Source organism: Panthera leo, chromosome A3 (assembly GCF_018350215.1).
Source record: "Panthera leo isolate Ple1 chromosome A3, P.leo_Ple1_pat1.1, whole genome shotgun sequence".
NCBI lineage: Eukaryota > Metazoa > Chordata > Mammalia > Carnivora > Felidae > Panthera > Panthera leo.
Genome location: NC_056681.1, coordinates 133,641,422 through 133,660,459, shown reverse-complemented (window position 1 = coordinate 133,660,459; position 19,038 = coordinate 133,641,422).

Genomic DNA, 19,038 nt, shown 5'->3' with positions numbered 1-19,038 from the left:
TCTGCCCTCCTGCCACGTGGCCCGACTTCCGTGTTCCCTCCCTCGAGATCTACCTTGGCCTGTAGCGCAAATGAACTCTCCTCCGTCACCTGGCTCAGCTGCCGTTCAGAGACACCGCTCTGCGTGCAGGACACCTGTCATGAGTGTCACCGACAGGCGGCAAAGAAAAAGTCCACGAGGCCCAGAAATGCCCCGGGGGCCTGTCTCTCCTCCCCACGGTCATGAGCAGAGGAGAACAGTATGTGTATTTCCGCATGTGTGATTACGCCTTCCTTGTAGAATATGGTCCTGGTTTTAAGTAAGTTTCCACCTAGAAACAATGCTGTAAGGTGTGTTTTAAACATACAGTCTTCTAAATAAGTTCCATCGGTTCCGGAAGAAAGTTCTTAAAAACTCACGCATTCCTTCAAACTTTTATGTCTCGGAAAGTCCTCCGGAAGCTCTATCAAGAAAGGAAAAGGGAAAGGCCCTTCTTAAGGTTCTAATTTTACCGGAATTTGCCAAAGCCTACCAGGGGAAGAGAATATTCCAAAAACGCTTAACTGAAACTCTGAGCCCCTAAAGTGAAATATTTGAAGGAGCAAAAAACCTCAAATTTAAAGGTAATCCATACTGGTTGAGTCAATCCAATTTAAAAATGTCTTGACTGGGAAAGCAATTTCTGAACAAGCGTGTGAGGCCCCGGTTTTGTAGCTGACGGTGACTTCTGAGAATCATCCCGAAGTACGTATGAGCCCTGGAGGGCTGCCCCCGAGAATTCCATCTGATGAGGAAGCAACCCCAAACCACACAGGGACAGGGCTACGCAGCAGGACACGTCGTGCTCATTTTCATCCAGGGCTCTACGGTCTGTGAGGACCACACTGCGTCCTGCCAACACAGGAGACGCTTCTTTCCGGGGAACGATCTCCGATGTGCCAAAGGGGTTACGTTCACTAACTCAGTTATTGCGCATTTATCGAGTGCCGCCTGTGTGCCAGACATCGTTCTAAGTGCCGCGGACCCAGCAGACCAGACAGACGGGGACCCCTGGCCCGAGTTCCAGCAGTGAGACACGGACCATATACAGGTAAATTCCATCATATGAGAGGGAGGTAAGTGCTAGGAAGAGAAATCAAGCAAGGAAAGGCTGCAAGGTGAGCCAGGGTTGAAGTTACTGTCTCTGGGCTCCGAGCCCGCCCCACCAGGCTCAGCTTTGGGAGTTCGGTTGCTCTGCGGCGCGGCGGCCTCTGGGTGGCCAGTAGGGGTGGGAAAAGGCACCTGCAGGCGGGGAGGGGACGAGAGAGGGCACCCGCAGGTGTGGGGCGGCGGGACTCACGGAAGCCACGCCCAGCACTCAGCCTTCCCGCAGCACCTGGAGGCCCTTTGCAGCTTCTCAACACCTGGAGAGCTGGCCGACCGCCCCCTCCCCACCCCACCCCACCCCTGCCCTCCCCTCACTGATTCCAGCCCCAGCGAGCAGCACCCGGTCCTCAGGGGATCTGGGGGCCAGGCCCAGGGCACCCTCCTCCAGCTCAGAGGCCCCCGCACCGGTGAGGGTCACCCCCTTCTTAGAGCTTCTGAGGGTTAATTCCAGCCGCCCGCTTTGTGTCCTCGGCCCAAGCCTGGAGATGCTTCCTGCGGTGACCACCTCGGTGATGCCTGACTGTTCTTTGCTTTTGCTTTTTTCGGTTACTGAGTTAGTACTTTATACCTAGTTAACAGTTTTATTCTTTCCGCTAAAGTTCGGGACTGGACCCTGACGGGTGCACTGGGCTCTGGCACCCCATGGCCTCTCCTGTACGACTCGAAATCCACACCGCTCAGAGGAGAGACACCGCGGGCTCTCACCAAGTCTTGGATTTAAAATAGAATTTTAGGGGCGCCTGGGTGGTTCAGTCGGTTAAGCATCCAACTTCGGCTGTGAGGTCATGATCGCACAGTTCCTGGGTCCACCCCCACGTTGGGCTCTATGCTAACAGCTCAGAGCCTGGAGTCTGCTTCAGATTCTGTGTCTTCCTCTCTCGATCTGCCCCCCCCCACCCCCACTCACACTGTCTCTCTCTCTCTCTCTCAAAAATAAACATTAAAAAAATTTTTCTTAAAGAAGTGATAAAATAGAACTTCAGTTATGTGTTAGTCCTACACTGCTGTATAACGAAGTACCCCCAAACTTAGTAGCTTAAGACAACAAACGTGTAGGACCTTGCACAGTTTCTGAGGGTGAGGAATCAGGAATGGCTTACTTGGGTGGCTCTGACTCAAAGTTTCTCACCTCAAGGCTTGCCCAGGTTGGGGAATCAGCTTCGGACTCGCTCACGTGGTTGCTGCTGGCCTCTGTTCCTCACCAGCTGTTGGCCGCAGGTCTTAAGTTCCTTGACACATGGGCTTCTCCAGAGGGGTGCTCACAGCATGTCGGCCAGCTTCCCCCAGAGTGAGACAGAGAGAGAGTGTCCAGGGCAAAAGCTCAGAAGTGACATAGCACCACGGTGGGTCATTCAGACCAACCCTGGTACAATGGGAGGGACCACAAGGGCGTGGGGTGTGGGGTGTGGGCACCGGGAGTGGGCGATTGCTGAGGCCATCTTGGAAGTTGGCGACACAAGCTCTATCCATTAGACACTTTGGGCTTTGGGGTGGGGCGGGATCGGAGCCAGCCTGGGTGTCCCGAGTCCGGTGCAAATCAAGAGACTTCAAAACCTGAGCAGAAGCTATAATCCTCCGTAGGTCCTACAAGTGGGAAATGGCTAACTCCTTACCGCAGGCACCATTTTAGAAGCTCTTTGGAAACATTTGGTGGAAATGGCAGGGATAATTTTGGCTGTGTGACTCCTCCAGGCATATCTTGCTTTGTCACTAAAACTCTCAATTTAGGAATTATGCTGGCATTTTCTCCAGCTGCTGAGATGTCTAGATGTCAATGGTTTATATGTGTCCTTCTTAGTTATAGCCAATATATTTCAAACTTATTAACCAGACCGCAATTAACTTGGCTTCTTAACCAAAGGGGAAAAAAAGCATATTAAGTAACCACACATCATAGAACATCATCCCTTGTTAGATCGTTTCCCTTTTCCCAACTATTACTCCCAGCTGATTGAACACCCAGTCCGAAATAGAACCTTGGGCCAACGAGGTAAATAATATCTCCACTTCCACAATGGCAGAGAGAATTTTGGCATATCTGAAAGATTAGGTAAATAGATCTAAAACCATACTGCTAAATCGCTTTGGACTTGAAATGATTATTCTAACAACTCACGGAATGGCGAGGTGTCATCGCCGAGGATAAAATTGAGAAGCGCTTCCCCCACCCGGCTATACTACGGACGCAGCTTGTCTAGGAGGAAATATTTTAATTACCGGAAACACACACAATGGATAGCGTTCTCCAGTCCCATCATAGAAAGTGACACCCTTCAAGTAGTTAAGCAGAGAAAGAGATCAAAGTTCTGGAAGTGTTGAAAGCGGCTCTTGGGCCATTTCCACCCATTTATACATAGGAAGGTGGTAGTTCTGATGTGGCCTCTACACAGATAAAGATAGGCGACTTGAATCCTAAATGTTATGTTGATATGCAATCTGAAAATAGTATATATATTGAAGATTTTTTATACACTTCCACATTTTCAGTGTAAGGCCTTTACATTCTTAGTTATAGGCAAGGGCCCAAGTTTTCTGAGATTCCATAGCCAAATCATCAGTGAAATGGAAGGAAAAAAAAAAACACACACACACACACACACACACACACAAACCTCTTGCTGGAAGCCATATGCAAGAGAAAGATGGTGACAGTGTCTGAAAAGAAAGCCATTTCTATTTTTTACATCTTTTTTTCACTATAGTGAGGGTGTAAATTTTAACTGACATGTTCCAACCAAGTGAAAATCATTCCGGGGGGACAAATGGACGCGATCCCACACGGAAAGTACGCTGAAGGCTTCAATGTTGAAGGAGAATATCTACTTGACTTCAAATAGTTTCACCCAAGACAGGTTCCGGCCCCACGCTACCCTCACGGGAGCCTCGAGGAACACAGAGCTGAGGTCGAGGCCATGGAAGAGCGGCAGGAGGTGGGGTTCACCCGGTGCCTCCACTCCCCGGGAGGTACAGGTGGGTCCCTGCACTAAGTGGCCATCAGCGTCACCAGAAGCAAAGCGACGGATCCGTTGAGCTCCAGCACGCGATCTAGAATCCTCCCGCCCTGGAGGAAGATCAGTTCCCTAAAATCAGGCTACGGTGCACCCAGCAGAGTTGTTCTTCCGTCCGTCTTCCGCCATGATGGTGTCGTAGGACAGTATTTGTCTTCCTGGTCCCCATAGTGATCTGTGTGGCACTTTGTTCTGCGAATGGCTGCAAAAATATTCTGGTCCCACGTGCTCTTCTAGAATCTTGCCACTCCAGCGACAAGGGGTGGGGTCCGTCTTCTGCCCTTGAACCTGGGCTGGAGTTGGTGAACGCAAAAGAAGAGAAGCTCTGTGAATCGCAAGGCTCATTCGTTCACGGAAGGTCATACAACTCTGGCCTGGTTCTCTCTGTCTCTGTCTCTGTCTCTCTCTCTCTCTCCCGTCCTCTCTCAGTCTCAGGACATTCACCCTTGGAACGTACCTGCCATTTTGTGAAGAAGCCCAAGCAGCGGAGAGAGACCAGGTGTAGGTATTGCCATCCAGGTAGTGACTGCCATCCCAGCTGACGTGACATCTGTCACCCACCAGACATGTGAGAAACCCTGTGAGATGCCTCCAGACCCCGCCACCATCTGACCATAACTGCATGCAAGACCCTGAGTAAGGACACCTGACTGAGCCCAGTCAACCCCGCAACTGTAAGAAGAATGTCATATATATATATATATATATAATATAACATATAAATACTGTTTGTGGCATTCAGTTTGGGGTGATTTCCTACTTAGCAATTGGTAACCTGCACATGGGCTGACAAGGTAAGACATCACGCTGTTTAAGAATTATAAGCTTCGGGGCACCTGGGTGGTTCAGTCAGGCATCCGACTCTTGATTTCAGCTCAGGTCATGATCTCTTGGTTCGTGGGTTCGAGCCCCACGTCGGGCTGTGCGCTGACGGTGCAGAGCCTGCTTAGAATTCTCTTTCCCTCTCTCTCTGCCTCTCCCCTGCTCTCTCTCTCTCTCTCTCTCAAAAAATAAACTGAAAAAAAATTTTTTAAAGAAAATAAGCTTCAAATAATCTCCTTCAAGGACTTTGAAAAATCATATATCTGCCCACATTTTTTTAAGTTGGCATCTAAAATTTTTGTTATGTGTTCAAATGGCTGTAAAATAAAATTTCACACAAAATTATTTCATTATTCTCTTAAGTACATCCATCCACTGGAATATCAACACGGTTTGACAGCCATGATCACACGTGTTTAAATACAAGACGAGATCTTCTTCAGGAGTCAAAATTCTCGCATTGTTTCTTTTTCTCCTTGGACTAGTGTCTCTATTCCACTTCCCCCCAAAGTTTTATCCTAATATACGTTTGCATTTGAAAATCATTTCTCACCCTATTATGCCTTCCTGCAAAAAAAAATGTATGTATGCACTTACATATTGCAATTCTAAGTGTTTTTGTTTCCAGTTATTACAAAAACATTCCTCAATGCTTAAAAATCTTTATAAACATTTAAGATAATATTTTACAGAAAATATATCTCTAAACACGATGGATAAAACCAGTTTTCAGTTAGTTTAAGTCTGCACAGATGAATATTACTATTGTATAGAACAAGACAGAGTTCAACATGAATTTTAATCCCTGTTTGTATTTGTATAGATTTAAGTGCCAAGAAACCTCACTCACATAAATAAGTAGATAGAATTGGAAGCGGTTTTGATAGAGCAATGTCACTGATTCTTTCAACCTCTTCCAAGTTTAATGCTAGAAATTGCATAGCAATTCACTCTCAAACTTTATTTTTAGTATTCTATACCATGACAACCCGGTTACATCTAGCTTCCATTTTATTGGTAGCAAAGAATTGGAAATCACTTAGCTTGAACATTTCCCAGGAAAATATTCTGGAGATTGAAAGGAGGAGGGGAGGGCTTTCAATGGTGACGGGAAGACGGTCAGCCAGCCTTCTGCTTTGCATCCACTTTCAACCTCCACCTCTAGGGGGCGACCCTGGGCTTTGAGGACTTGGGAGCACCTTTTACCCTCCCCTTCCATGTCCCCCCCCCCCCCCCCCCCCCCCCGCCGCCCCACACACACACCAGCTCTCTTCTCTGGGATACAGCTTGTCTCTCTGCTTTTGAGACTTCAGTATGTGTTGAATTCACTCACTGCGTCACCCCCGCCCCCCCTTTCTGGGCTCCTGTCCTTGCAGGCTGACATGTCAGGATACAGAGGAGGAAAAGCTGCCTGTGATCATTCTGTTCTTATCTGGTATCGAAGGACTAGACTCACCCAAACACATGTCTTATGCTCCAAAGACGAGCCTTGGGTGGAAATCATTTCCACGGGAACAGCATAATTTTTTGAATAGGCTCAGTGACAGATTTGCTTTATTGAAATTTCCAAAAGTCATTTGCAGAAAAGGCCTCAATTAAGCAAGGCTCTTTATGGGATGTTCTGTAGAGTACTGTCCTGCACCCTCCTCGAGGGAAAAAGAGTTTGGGGCAGGATATAGTTGGAAGAGATTGCACACCATTCCCTCTCCAGAAGTTTCCAAATATACGTTGCAAGTTTTAATAAATTATGGAACAAAAGAACCTATTTGATTGGATTTTCGAAACGCATCGGACCACAAATCCAGTTTTTTGTGTGATACTTGCTAATACCCTCACATAACCAGCCTTCCACAAACATCCAGGGAAAGGCTAAAGTCAGAGAAATTTGGTGACAGACTTTGGTAAGAAACTGTCCAGCTGGGTCCTGTGTGTAGCGAAGCCAACAGATCGTGTTCAACTCTCCGCTTTGTGAAGCATCCCGCCGACCCTCAGTGTGTGTGTGTGTGTGTGTGTGTGTGTGTGTCGGGATGGATGGACTGTTGACCTCCGGTTTGAACCATCCCACGGATGGCAGAGAGACAAAGCAACGTGCTCTTTCTTTGCGATTTGACATGTGTACTTCGGGGGGATATCGGGAATGTTGTAATTTTCCAGTGCAAACTTTGACATTTTGTTTCTGGGTCATGGAGAAAACACCATCTCTCATCACCAATTACTGTTTTCCTCAAATCCATGCTATTTTTGTCCCGTTTCCTTTGAAAGACCAGAACAAATGCTAAGCCCTTGCTTTCTCCTGTCATTCAAATGCATGGCACAGATTTTTTTAAAAGTCTTACCTTGTGTTCAAGTTGTCCTTCAGAACATGTGAGTTGCTCTCAGAAGTTAACTCCTCTCCCAGCACGTGTCCCCCGGGCTAGAATCATAGCCCTTACCTCTGTCGTGACCATGTCACGGACTGACTGTTCACTTGGGTGGTCATTGACATCATCTATACCTGGTTTAATTTTCAGGGTCACACTCTCGCTTTTGATGTCATTTATGCCCAATCAGATCTCTTTTTATGTATTTACACTTTACATGAAAAATTGGCTTCACATGTTCGTTGATTTTCTTCACTCCAACTAATAGCCCCTTCTTTTTAGGCCAATGCATTGTAATGAATTCCTCTATGTGTTAAGCCCACTAGAACAAGATTAGTTTAGACAATGTTGAGATTAATGCTGCTGCAAGTCAAAACAAGTCCCCACACGCTGGAATACACGGCGAGTCTGATTTTTTAATCTACAAAGTAACGGTGTTAGACTTAAATCTTTTCGGGTCTCTTTGGAGAGCTTTATGCTTCTGTATGTGGCTAAGCTCAGCACTCATCTGAGTCATCTATCATTCATTAAATTTATCAAAAATTTTTGAGATTCAATCATTTTTCCATTTATTGCAGCTCCTTCAGTAATAAACTCTGTTAACTTGCTAAACGCCAAGTTGCGAGTTTGACGCTTGTCCCAGCGCCTGGCCTGTGGTCGTGGCCGCATGCACGATGGCACAAATGAACACGCCCTTGGGTTGTGAAAAGTGTCTAAGCTTCAGGGGAAACCCCAGACAATTGCACTTCAGTAGAAGATATTGTGTTGAGAAGGTAGGGCGTTTTGGCATGTGAGGAAGAAAAGAGGAGGCACCTGAACATGGGACGAAGAGAGAGAGAGGACAAACCCACAAAAATAAGGACCGTCTGTGAATTTAGTTTCGTGAAGATCTTTGCGATACTCAGGAAAACCCAGGAAAGTGGCCAACTCTTAGCTTACAGACTGATTTGCACAGGAGTAGCACGGGGCCATATTTTGAAGGGCCTTGAGCGTTCACGGAAGCTCACCGGAACTGGATATTTGGCACAGCGGGAGAGGCATCGCCACTGTCGGGCAGGAAACGATGGACGCTGTGTTTTCGGAGGCTCCATTGGTACTTGTGTGCAGACTGTAATGACGAAGGGAAGGTGTGGGAAGCAGGGGATGGTGGGGGCCAGCGTCAAGGTGAAGGGACCCTGAAGGGACAGTCTGGAGAGCCACTACAGAGAACAGCTAAGAGCTTGGCGACGGATGGGGTGAGGGAGTGGGAGAGACAGGAGGCAGAGATAACTCAATTTCTGAGCCCGAGTAAGGGGATAATGATGGCACCAATGACAAGGAGGAAAACACTGCGGGGAGAGTTGGTTTGGGGGGCAGTTCCGAGTTCTGTGTTAGCCCGCCTGCACGGGAGGGGACCGGCCACATGTGGGTGCACTGTTCCTCTGATGCTGGGGGACGTGGAGGTCTGGCATTGCGGGGCTTGCGGGGCACACACACGTCCTCCCGGTCACGCCTATCACAAGGACGACGACTTGGCTCACAGCTCTTGTCCCCTTGCGTTATTCCAAGAGGAAAGGTCCCAGTGTTGGTCTGCTTCCAAACAGCAGGTTCTTGTGCTGTCGCTCACTGTCATTTGCTCTCAGCTCCTGATATCCTTGTTAAGATTTCCTGATCGTCACTAGTCTAGACATAGACTTACCCCGGGGAGGTTTAGAGATATAATAAACCTAGAAGAGTCTTTTCTGTTGGCAGTAATTTCTGATCACAAAAATACATGTGTTTTTTTTTAATAACCCAAACACACAAATTTGCACATAAAAAGCCCAGACTCTTGCATGTGTATAGCAGGAGACGTGTAAAACGCATTTGCACAAACATCGCAATAAAAACTGGAAGCAATCCGATATCCAATAAGATAATTAGGTAAGTTATAAGTATTTATGTAATAGAATACCGTTCTTTAACAACAATTAGTGAATTATAACTATGGACAGCAGTAGGGATAAACCCCACAGTGTTCAATGAAGAAGGCAAGTCAAGGGTAAATACCAATGATGATTTTATTAATAGGAGATCAAAATAGTCATACATAAGCAAGTCACATACATAAATACTATGCGTGATTTTATGTCTTTAAAAAAATTTTTTTAACATTTATTTATTTTGGAGAGACAGAGCACAAGTAGGGGAGGGGCAGAGAGAGAGGGAGACGCAGAAGCCAAAGCAGGCTCTGGGCTGTCAGCACAGAGCCCGACGCGGGGCTCGAACCCACAGCCTGAGAGATCAAGACCTGAGCTGAAGTCGGACACGTAACCGACTGAGCCACCCAGGCGCCCTTGCATGATTTTAGTTCTATGAGATCAAAAGCAGGTAATATTGTCCCACGAGACATATGTAAGTGGTAAAGCAAGGAGAGGATACTTCAAGCAAAGGAATAGTACTTTTGGGGTACTTCCAGAAGAGACACACAAAAAACTTCAAAGATATTGGCAGTTTCTATTTCTTAGAAATTGTGGTTACGTTGATATTTGCTTCATTTATAATGAGAAATATATGTATGTGATCTTTGACCCAGGTTCCTGACAGAGATTGTAAGTCCCCCGCAATTTCCCGGGGGAGAGGAGCATCTTGTGCTAATGAGGTGACTTTCCGTAGGCTCCCGGATGGCTTCCGAATGGGGCTGGTCACCAGAAAGACCAAGCCATGATTGGAAGCAGGGAACTTTCAGCCCCATCCCCCAGCCTCCTGGGAGGCACGAGGGGTTGGAGATCTACTTCTGGAAGATACATTGGCTGCTTTGAAGCTGGAATAGTGCCTACAGGTCCCGGAGGAAAGATCACCTTGTTTCCAGCAATGAGGGGCCAGCTGCAGGAGGGATCCTGATGGGTGAGCGGGTCCAGACTGAGCCATTTTCCTGACTTAATGGTAAAGCCAAGTCTGGCTGCAGCCCACACCCCTGGGACCACGCTTCTTCCCTCCGGGGGTGGCAGGTAAACCCATTAGCCCGGACAGAAAGGCTGACCTTCCGCTGCAGGTGCAGAGGCGTGGTGCTCGGCTCCCCTAGCAGCAGAGATAGCACCAGCATTTCCAGCACACAGGAAGTCGGTAGGACCTGAGTAGCAGGAAGCTGGGAGCTTCTACTCGTGGTGAACACTGGTTAGCACTTAAGAGGGCTAACGACAAAAAGTGGGCTCCGTTAGCCAGAAGACGATCCAGAGGAAGATTTTACGAACGGAACGCGTCCCCTCGAGACCCATATGATGGGATCTGTGCCCTCATAAAAGTCACGAGAGGTCGTTTCCTCCCGACTCTCTACCATAAGAGGATACCAAGCACCGTCAGCATCTGCAGGCCGGAAGAGGGCTCTACCAGAACCTGACCGGGCTGGCACCGTGATCTTGGACTTCAGCCTCAGAACGGACATACAAATTTCTGTTGTTTGTAAGCCACCCAGTCTTTGGAGCTTGGGGATAGCAGCTGAGCTAAGACAGAGATAAACGAAGCTGAAAGTGAATGCAAGCAAACCATTCTGCGCAGAACAGAAATGCTTGTAATGATACGACCGCTGTATAATTTCCCCATCAGTAAACGCAAGGGGGCTGGACTAAACGACCATAGCGTTTGCACCCTGTGTGCCGAATGTCTGCAACTTGCCTGCACGCATATCTTTGGACAGGCGGAGGGATGGCCGGGGTACATGCATCGGCTTTGGTGTCAGACCAGAGCTCCAATTTCTGCCCTCACGTGTCACAAGACGCCACGCAAGGTTTTTAACTTCTCTCAGCTTCGGTTCCCCTGTTTGTAACATAGGGAAAATATCCGTCCCTCGATATTGCAAAGATCAGAGAACTAATGTTTGCAAGTGACCAACACATAATAAGCTCTGGGGAGGTGGCACCAGTTAACAAAGGGAAGAAGTCCTCTTTCCTCCACCATTTATACTTTTGGTAGATGAAGCAACTAAGGCGGACAAGTAAATGGCCATCTGATAACTAAGTAGCAGAGGCAGGCCCGTAATTCAAGTCTTGCGACTCAGCTCTGTTTCTTCACCTGTGATGGATTGTCCAACCAACCCACCAGTTCAGCAACGGGCATGATCAAACCAGCTATCCTGCAAGGCAGAATTTTAATACAAGCACACGTGTGTGCTCGGATGTGTGTGGCTGCTCTCACATACGCACAGAACAATTTTAAATAGTGCACGCTGGTTGTTCATGCTAAACGGACAGCGTTCAGCTCAGGAGATCCCGTCAGTGAGGGCGGTGTGGCCAGACGGGGGATGTGTGCCGAGTCACGCGAGGGTCGCAAGGTCCGGGGTGGCCTCCAGATCTGGAGCACGTGACTGCCTAGCACCCAGGCTGCCGTGGTTCCAGGAACGGTAGGGAGGAAGGACACAGAGCTTCTGTGGAAAACCTGGGGTTAGTTCAGCTGAGCGTGAAGACTCAGACACGTTTACTCCTCTCCACTACCATTTTCTACGACGAGGGAGTATGGACAACGGAAACATCACAGACCCACGCGGGGCACAGTGATGGGCACTGGGGGAAGAGAAGCAGGCAGTGTGGTGTGTGACGGGAAAATCACCAGATGTGTCAGAAAAGCAGGGTTGGTGTTTTCTGTTTACTTGCCGGGTGACCCTGGGGGTGGGTCTCAAACCCCCAAATCTTCAGTTTTCTCAAAAACAAAGATAGGGGCGCCTGGGTGGCTCAGTCGGCTAAGCGGCCGACTTCGGCTCAGGTCATGATCTCGTGGTCCGTGAGTTCGAGCCCCGCGTCGGGCTCTGTGCTGACAGCTCAGAGCCTGGAGCCTGCTTCTGATTCTGTGTCTCCCTCTCTCTGACCCTCCCCCGTTCATGCTCTGTCTCTCTCTGTCTCAAAAATAAATAAACGTTAAAAAAAATAATTAAAAAAAACAAAGATAATAATAATGCCAGTGTATTAAGGAAGGAACTGTTATAAAAATATAATGTACATAAGTTTATGTTAAAGTGATAACTTCCTGCATTTCAGTCTCCATGTTTGTAAACTAGGGATAATAGTAGTATCTAGTCCATCAGCAGGTTAGAACTTAAGGAGATGGCCCACGGGAAGTACTTTTAACAGTATCTGGCTCAAGGAAGTGCTCAAATTATTAGGCAGTTATCCACAACTGGATTGTCACCTGACCACCACCTCAAACCACTGCCCGCCCAACATTACTGGCGTGTCTATTGGTTTCTTGCCTCGTCTCATGACTCATTGATATCATGAAGCACAAAGAGCCCAGCATTGCCTATTTTCCTTTCTTCTCTTCTTAGGAGGCGGTGACCAGGGGCGCCTGGGTGGCTCAGCAGGTTAAGCATCCGACTTCAGTGGAGGTCATGATCTTATGGTTTATGAATCTGAGCCCTGGGTCAGCCCTGGGTCAGCCCTGGGATTCTCTCTCTCCATCTCTCCACCCCTCCCCGCGTGTACCCTCTTTCTCAAAAATAATTAATTAAAAAAAAAAAAGGAGGCAGTGACCAGAATCATTAAAAAACTCTACTGCAGTAATAATGATTTTAAGTAGATATATATTACTTATCTATTAACATTTATTAAGCATTAATTCTGTTCAATAATAGGATATAAAGAAAAATACATATTGCAGTATTTAGGATATAATCTGATACAGAATACTGACAGTAGACATATAGAAGAGCAAGTATAAGAAAGCCAAATAACAGTAAGACTGCAAAGAAAATGAATTATTTTCAACGTTATGTGCAAACTTTAATGTAGTGGTCTAATCCGTCAATAATACTGGAATAAAAGATGTTTTTAAAGTCAATAAATTTTTAACCAAAACTCCGACATTGTTCCAAAATCATTAGTAGGAACAAAGGTGTTTGATGTTAAAAATTTTTTTCTCTATAAATGTAATTTACAGGACTATAGACTATTTTTAGATCTCTATCTTTCTAAAACAAAACAGAGAGACCCCCAAACCCTATTTTAAAAACAAATAGACAATGATGATGGTGCAGCAAATAAAGCTAAAATTAAGATCTCTCTTGAAAAATGTAAGAATTGACCCATCCCGAACCAGCTAAAGAACAATAAAATAAATGTAGCATGAAGCATGGGCATTCTAGAACCACCTTGCCGGGGCTTGGAACCTGACCCCATCACTTCACTGCTATGTGACCGTCGTCTCTCTGTCACTCAGTTTCTCATTTGCAAATTGAGGATAATGGTAATTACTTTATGAAGTCGTTGTGAGGATGAAATCAGTTCATACGTTTAAGGCTCTTAGAACATTGTCAGGCGCATAATGTGTGTTCAATAACTGGAAGTTATTTTATTATAATAAATGCATAACAATACTTTAAGTATCCAAAATGAATACAGGATGAGTAATGACTGATAACACAAATACTCAACATAAAATGGTGACTTTCGGACATCGGTGACATACAAATCATCACCGGCTCATTGCTATTGCTTAAAGTGCAGTTCAACATGACCGTGCCATATATTAAAATAATATCATGTCTGATCAACCAAACAAGACCTCATCCACTGGAGGAGGTGTCGTTACCTTAGGAAATGTTAAGGAGCGATGCTGCCATTGATGCTGTTGGTTGTGAAGATGTTTCAGAAAGGTCACACCGTGAAAAAAAAGTGCATCTTAGAATCGATGAAATACTGATGGGAAAAAACTGGAAAGTGGTCAAGAGAGTTAGACTACAGAAGAGTTTAAGAACAAAATTATGGGCCTAAAGTCTAATTTTCCACTGACTTCTAAGGGTGGGCGCTCTATTTCCCTAATTAGGAGTGGTCGCTAACAGGGGTCTAGCTTCTTGCAACTACCAGGCCCCACCCCGGGGAGGGGGGCGGGAGCCTCCCAGCACCACATCCTTCCACATCTCAAGTACAAGGAAAAGCAGCCAGGGGGTGCTGTTGGCTCTGTGCCAGGAGGAAGAAAGTTCAAAGAATCCACAGCAACAGAAAGTTGGGCAGATTCTGGATGATCTGAGAGTCTTTGGATAGAAAAGAATTCTAGGGAAGGTGAAACATTATTCTTTTCCCATTTGTAAGCTTGCTTAATTCTCCCTGCAATTTGCTCCATGTTAGAAATCTGTTAAATTTCTTGGATGCACAGAAAGAACTGGCTAACTAAAAACCAACCTCCCCTAAAATCCTTCTAGGTGAGGTGTTATAATTTTAACAGACTTCTCTACCAGAAGGAAAACCACATACAAAGTAAAATTTAAAAGAGATGTCAACAAAAAGAACTAACTGCTGTTAACGTTGAAAACAAGATGAGTCACAGTATTTAATCTGCCACAGATAATCCACATCAAGTACCGAAGTAGAAAAGACTCCTACGTGCTCACCAAAATGTTGGCTCTTTGTGCAGAGCAGAAACAGTTCACCTAACTCCCAGCCTCCCTTGTGGCTGAGCGCTACCACAGGACTTAGGAAGGCCAATGGAAGTGCATCTACATCACCTCCTGGCCTGGATGGAGCTCACTGCTGGTGTGCGGTCCTCCTCCCTCTCTGCTCTCGTGTGTCCAAGGAACGTGGGAGATGGACAGGGGACTCTGAAGCCTTGGAACCTGGTGACGCCACAGATGAAGGGGCGTGAGTCTCCGAGGCTCTATGCCAACTTAGATGACAGGGAACTGTCACAGGAGTAAGAAGAAATAAACCTCAACAGTATTGAGTCAATGAGATTTGGGGCTTGTTTTTGCGGTTAGCCTACTTTCCTGAAGAAATCTTCAAACACATGATGGCCGGCTCGTGTATAAAGTATTCAGGATAGAATCCCAGAATAACATGCCCATTGTTGGTCACACTTAGGCCCACCCGAGACAGAGACACGGCAGAGAGCGATGACGGGTGGCCAGGGAACATAGTAAAGAATCCTCCCGAAAGAAAGGCTGGAAGACCAAGCTGTAGTGGGTAAGATGGCTCTCAGAGGAAGGTCCTTGTTATAATGATGTGGTCCCACGGGGTTCAGAGAAAACATGTGCGTGCTAAGTTACACCTGAAAATATTTCCAACGTCCTAAAGCAAAATGTAGAATGAAGCATTTTAATCTGACTCCACAATTATGTTAATTTATACGATGGGCATCTCCACCAAGGGCTAAACAAAGGGATTGAGAGGATTAAAAACACATCCACATGGAACCTGCAGCCTAGCACCGTAAAGGGGTGGCGCTTATCAAGATGGGCTGTGGAGATCCTTCCCTGGGAGTCTTTAACAGAGCCTGGGAAAATGTCCTGGCAGACTCCCAGAGTCACAAACAGAAAAGCTTAGGGGCCAGACGGGTAGCGGGTGGCATAAAGTGAGGGGAGAGTGGGTGGGGGCTGCAAGGACCGCAGCACAAGCCACGGCATAAAAGCATCCCAATTCAGTTTTTTAATTATTTTTTTATGTTTATTTATTTTTTTGGGGGGGGGAGGGGCGGAGAGAGGGAGACAGAGGATCCGAAGCAGGCTCTGTGCTGACAGCACAGAGCCCGACGCAGGGCTCAAACTCACGAACCGTAAGATCATGACCTGAGCCGAAAGTCGGACACTTAACCAACTAAGCCACCCAGGCGCCCCCCAATTCAGTATTTTTAAGACACAGTGCAGGATGGACGTGTGGGCACTCTCCCAGTTTACGGTAGACTTTATTCACTCACTTCACAAGTGCTGACTGAATGTCCGCTGGCTGTCTGAAATCCAAGGCTTGGTCTAAAAGGTAATGAGGGTCTTTCCCGATCTGCTGCTCTAAGGAACGCTTTATGGTAAAACAGGATGAATATAGAACAATGTAAACACAACAGCAACGACAACAAAGATGACTTAAGACCAAAAAAAAAGAGTGAAAAGAACTCAGGTAAAAAGTAGAGGAAGAAAAACACAAAGAACTCAAAAAGAAAATAATTTTTTAAGAAACACAAAGAGTTTAATATGCATTAACCGTAACAACATGCTGCGTGTGAATTCTCAGAAACATAGCTAAAAAGGTACTAGTGTCAGGAGCTATAATTTTGAAAATAACAATCTAACTTTTACTAGCTACTTGACCAAGAAGATGCTACGAGACATGAAATGTTAGGTTATGTTGAATCCATTCACATGCTTTTTGCTATACGTTTGGGCTTTTATCTAAAATTGCATAAATGGAACACTTCATTGAAACGAATTCAAATTTTACAACTGCTAGCCACAAAGAAAACTGGTGGAGGTGAGCCAGTCTCTCTTCTCCAGCGAGCGGGTAGCAGGATTACTGAGTGGTAATCGGTAGTGTCTTCGTTACCCCTTATGTTTGGCGAGGAGCCGACTGTGAGAAGCTACCCGAATTGCCACGAGATAGGGTCTACGGGCAGGACACTTAAGATCTAGAGCCCCTGTTGCCTTGAAAGAAAACAAGGTAAATCAGTACAAGTTCCATGTTAGGATTAGAAAATGATAGCGGGTAATCGAGGCGATCTTACTTACTTCAAACAGGTTCTTGATTTGAATATGGAGCATACAGTGCCATATTCTTTTTTAAAAGTAAATTTTCATTTATTCCAGTTTCAATTATTCAGTCGAAGTATTATTTCATGTTTTGTTAAATCTCGGCAAAACTGAGAAAGGACTCCTGATGTCGATCGCTAGCGTAAAGGGCACTACAAAAACTAGATTTAGCCTCCGAAAATGCAGGACGTAAGTGTGTTCTTGGTAAACAAATGACCGCTGATCATACTCCACAGGCACATTAAGAACAGTTTGTGTGCTTTAAAGCAATCGCACTGCCTTTAGCGTACAATATTATGTAATTCATGTTTTTTCCAACTTTTGTCTTCACTCCAGTGAGATCAAATCATTGACATTTTTACTGACTTCTGATACAAGTCTGGAAATGATCTCCTCCTTCTCCATGCATCCTTTTATTCTTATAAATTCTTTGTTTTCTTAATGCCTCACTGTAACTGGAAATTCAGGATGGAGCTAATCATATCAGCCACCCAAGTTCCATTCAGGAAGTCCTCTCCACCCAAGTGAGACCAGGGCCGTGTTAATGAGATCTTTCAGCCACCACGTGAACCTGGGCACAGCACACTCATGATGGTGTAAACCAAGGCTGTGCTTTACTAGGAGTTTGCTTTAAAAAGCTTTGGCCTCGTAGGGGACAGCGGATGCTTTCCAGCGATGGCTTTAAATGTGTCTTACTTAACTCAGTTTCTTAAAGCAGGAAGAATATAAATTCTCTAACTGGTGACAATTGTTTGCAACCGCTGGCTTAAAACCAGTTGAATTTGAAAACTAATTTTTTACATACCTTAGTTTAAATTGGATCCTCTGAAGATGTATCTATCTCAAGGGCAGCGTTTTCTTCCTAGACATGAAAGGGTTTAAAATCATGTAAGATTTTAGCTTCTCTTTCTAGTTAATCGGTCTCAACCAAGGATTCTCAACCTTTCTGAAGTGATGAACCATTAAAAGGTCATCCAGTGTGGGCTCACTGTTATATATAAATTTCTACTTTTCAATTAATTTGCACTATGATGGCCTATGCTTGAAATTATGGGGTAGGGAAACGTAGGGGGCACCACAACCTGGAAATTAAAAATGCAATCATTTCAAATAGCCCACCCCAGGTTAGCCAGCCCTCAGCCCTACCCCAGGCAAGAAGGTTTCCCCGTTTCTCCCCTCCTGCCAGATGTCAGCAGACGTGTAGAAGGGCAGGTGGGAAGAAAAGGAGCGGAGATGTTCAGTCCCAAGCGTTTGCCAAAGAAGTTGATTTTATCGCACCTTCCCTCTCACCCGCTTTTCCCTCAGTGTCACTCGTCCATAAAGTAAAGGGAAACAGTGCTCTCCAGTTCTCTCTTTTCTGGGTAGGTCTGTTGATTACCTCAAGAGTGAGCCAGGAATTCAGAGATTTTAAAATTGTAAGATACTTCTAAATAGGCTGAGAATTCCTGGTGTAACCAAAAACTATGAAGTCTTAAAACCTTTTAAATTTAGTATTTTAGCCAGAAAAATAATTTCATTCAAACAATATTTCCTAATGGTTAGTATTTGTAAGAAAAAAAAATCATGATTACAAATATATTTTACTGCAGCACTGCGACATGCAAATGATCTAAAAGAGTTCTCAAGTTGAGAAGTTTAGCAAATAAATTTCTAAAATTATTTGGCTAGTCCACTAAAAGTATTGACTGCTGTCTAAAACTCACATAAGTAAAAGAGAACACAAAAACAGATTTTCCTGTCAATTTTGGAAATGCTGGTTCAGTTCCAAACGCTTCAATCTCCCAGAATCTGGGAGCTGACCCTTAAACACTCAGCACTGTAAGAAGTATATTGAGAGAAAGCAATAGTTTGCTTCCATTTCCAGTCTCCTGCGGAAGGGCTATGCCCCTGCATACCACTCCACACGTCCAAGGTGAATGGTCTGCCTTCACGTTCTGCTACGTGAACAGAACTATCTGTGGCTTAAAGTGAAGGTAGAGTGGTTTATAAAATATGGTAAAACTCTAAATGATGCAGAATCGAAGGGACGAGCAAGATCACAACACCAATTTTCTTATCATTTTCCACCCAGCTTTAAAGCAGAGCTTCACATTTGTGAGAATCAGACTGAGCTGTATCTTATAAATACACACACACACACACACACACACACACACACACAGAGACACAGATTCAAAGGAATGATGGTATGACTCAATAACCCATCTGGTTTGTCAATTTCTGTTAGGAATATGAAAAAGAAAACTTTTCCATAATGTTCACAGAA